Genomic DNA, 3,576 nt, shown 5'->3' on the forward strand with positions numbered 1-3,576 from the left:
TGAAGAATAGCACTACATTCTTCCGTGAGCATAACCTTCTCATTATCCACTAATTTCCTCTTGTTTGATAGAATCTCCTTCAAGAACTTAGCATATTTCGGCATTTGCTCCAGCATATCTACAAAAGGAAGATTAATATGTAAGCTTTTAAAAATATCAATAAATTTAGAAAATGGTTTATCTAAATTTTGCTTTGGCAATCTTTGAGGAAAAGGAATGGGATTAGAAGTTGGTTGTGGAATAGGTTGTTGAATAGGAGCGGTAGCATCTTGATCTTTAGGAAGAGCAGTTTCATCTTCATTTGCTTGCTTGCTACCCCCCTTTGATCGTTCTAACTCCTTCCCACTTCTAAGAGTTATAGCTTTCACATGCTCCTTGGGATTCTTCTCAGTATTACTTGGGAGTGCTCCTTGAGCTCTTTCCGTCAATAGCTTGGAAATCTCTCCAACTTGATGTTCAAGGTTGCGAATACTTACACCTTGATTTCTGAAATTGGCTTGAGTATCATCAATGAATGTATTGGTCTTTTGCATAAATTGGGTAAAGACCTCTTCCATGGTTGGTTTCTTCTCTTGAGATTGAAAAAAATGAGGGGGTTTTTGCATATTTGCATTATTGCTCCATGAGAAGTTAGGATGATTCTTCCACCCTTGATTGTAGTAATTGGAGTTAGGATTATATTGTCTTTGATTGTTGGCCACATAATTCACTTGTTCAGAAGAATTTACTTCATATGGGCCTTGACACTCCCAAGTAGGATGATTCCCTGCACAATTATCACAAACTACATTAGAAACTGCAGCAACATTCATTTTCTTAAAATTATTATTTAAAATAGCAACTTGAGCAGTCAAATTATTAAAAGCATCAATGTCATGAACTCCGGCTGTCCTTTTCTGTGCATTCCTATCAGATTTCAGGAAGTTGTTACTAGCCATGACTTCAATAAGTTCATATCCTTCCTCCGGTGTCTTGTTGAAGAATGCTCCTCCACTTGCTGCATCCACCTTAGTTTGAGTGTTTGAGAGCAAACCGTTATAAAACGTTTGCACTTGCATCCATAACGGTAGTCCATGGTGCGGGCACTTTCTTAAGAGATCTTTAAATCTCTCCCAAGCTTCATAGAGAGATTCTTGATCTTGCTACAGAAAATTGGTTATATCGTTCCTCATCTTCGCAGATTTCGTTGGTAGAAAATACTTAGTCAGAAAGGCATTAACCAGTCCATCCCATGTAGTAATGGTTCCTGAAGGTAGCGAGGTCAACCATGCCTTAACCTTGTTGTTCAATGAGAACGAAAACAAACGCAGTCTTATGGCATCATCAGTCACCCCATTGTGCTTGAATGTATCACAAATTTCCAAGAAATTCGCAATATGCAGATTTGGATCATCGTTAGCCAACCCCCCAAATGAACCGAAGATTGTATCATCTGAATGATGGCAGGCTTAATCTCAAAATTGTTTGCTTGAATAGGTGGCCTTCGAATGCTAGAGACACCCACATTAGGAATAGAGTAATCTTTTAGTGCTCTATTCGGAACTGCATCTCCACCACCACCACCACCATTATTCTCTTCTTCCGCCATTGCTAAAACTCCTTGTTTAGTTCTTTGCTTGCGCTCCCTATTTAGCCTTCTAAGTGTCTTATTGATATCAAGGTCGATTGGCACTAAATCCAAACTACTTGTTCGTCTCATACACTGGGAAAAACCTAAAAAGAGAAAAACGAATAAAGTAAGAATAAAAATCAAATTAGTAATAAAAGCAATTGGTATTAATATTAGAAATCTTTAATCCCCGGCAGCGACGCCAAAAACTTGATTGCGTATGATTTATGCTAGCAAGTGCACTAATCGTTTCAAGTAATAATATAAGATATCGTTCTCACGAGGATTAAGTTACTAAGTATAAAAAATAATCACCTAAATTACTATTTGATGAATCGAGAATTGTAGAATTGCAAATTGAAATAACAATGAAACAAGAAAGAATGGATTCTTATGGATTAAAAACCTAGGGCTTTCGACTTCACTACAGATACTCCTACGTAATTGATTATTCAAAGTAATACCTGCTTTGTCTTATTTGGAGGTTTAATTCCCTAAACCAACTAGTGTTTTCTCTCGAAATACACTAAATTACTCCTTAAAATATTAACTCAGCACATCTCTATGTGAATTTAAATACCAAAGAGTCATAAAATCTGTGGAATTATTGTAAATTGAATTACTAACCTCTTAGAACATGCTAAACTACCTCTACCGTTCATTCATTCCAACGTGATCTATTTTATTGATCTAACTTAGATTCTAATTCTCATTATAAACCTAGATCAATAAATCAATCAAAACTTTGGCCTTCAGATTTGATAGCATTAAACTCAAAATAGACACACAAATAAGTAATTGCAAAATAAGGAGTTAAATTTGAATAAAACAACTACGAAATTGTATCTGAGTTACATCTCAACCCTAGAAACGAAATTTAGTTCATAACGAAATACGAAACAAACATCTTGAAGTTAAACATAGAAGAAAAGAAGAATAAATCAGTAAAATTCGAGATTGCCGTAGCAATCACTTGATCTCCTCTCCCTCTTCTTCTCTAGCCTCCAAGATATAAACCCTAAAAAATCAACTACTTATAGCCTCCATACGTTCTGAATACAATTAGGGTTCAATCCCCTTTAAATTGGATCTAAACGATAAAATAACAACATGAGACGAAGTGCAGAAAACGGGATCGCGCCGCGGCAGGAATGTACCCATCGCTACGGCGACTAACTTCTGTCTTGGGGCCTTTGTTGATTTAAATACGAGGGCCGTGGCGGACATGTATCCACTGCTGCGGCGGCCTCTGCATCTTGTACTCCATTCTTCAAAACTTCATCTTTTCTTCTGATTTCACCCCGAATTGCTTCCTTTTCGTATTCTTGGCCATTTATTACCTAAAACAATAAAAAGAACGATTACTAAATAAAATCACTCTCAAATTAGCAAAATGTCAAGTAAAATTACATAGTATAATTAGTTACAAACCGACTTATCACTTTCACGTGAAAACAACCTCAATAAGGCTTATCAAAAATGTAGTTTTGAATTTCCTACAAAAGTTATTTAAATGAAAACCGTTACCAACAAACATGTTTTTCTAACTCAATGCACAAAAAGCCATTGAAAAAAGGCATAACAAAAATACCCTAAGTAATTTCAACTAGTGAAACCCTTTTCTTACTAATTAAGACACTGTTTGTTTGCATCACAAACCTCTGTAAACGCAAAATTTTGTGGTTACAGAGTTTTGCGTTTACTGGATTTTACATAATTTTGCTATTAGAGTGTTTGATTGTGTCCAATGCCGAATTATGTGCTTGCTTGGTTATTTCGAAAACACAAAAAAAAAAAAAAAAATTACAATTTATGTTTTCTTGGAAAAATCATATTTTTCTTATAAAATCTAATTTAAAATATAAAGAAATTGACATTTGACTCCATCATTTTTTAACAATTTGAAAAACTACAAATCGATATTCATTTTCATAAGAGATTAACATTTGAAAGATGATTACCCATTT

At 34.9% G+C, this 3,576-nt stretch overlaps 1 non-coding gene across 1 annotated transcript; it reads left to right on the forward strand.

Annotated features, from left to right (window-relative positions):
* The first annotated feature begins 1,068 nt into the window (after positions 1-1,068).
* On the forward strand, positions 1,069-1,175 carry LOC147410420 (small nucleolar RNA R71). The gene has a single exon (XR_015182831.1). It is a non-coding gene; the product is annotated as a small nucleolar RNA R71 (small nucleolar RNA).
* The last annotated feature ends 2,401 nt before the right edge of the window (positions 1,176-3,576 follow it).

The sequence above is a fragment of the Akebia trifoliata genome, chromosome 1 (assembly GCF_017979445.1).
Source record: "Akebia trifoliata isolate Shusen 1 chromosome 1, ASM1797944v1, whole genome shotgun sequence".
NCBI classification, from domain to species: domain Eukaryota; kingdom Viridiplantae; phylum Streptophyta; class Magnoliopsida; order Ranunculales; family Lardizabalaceae; genus Akebia; species Akebia trifoliata.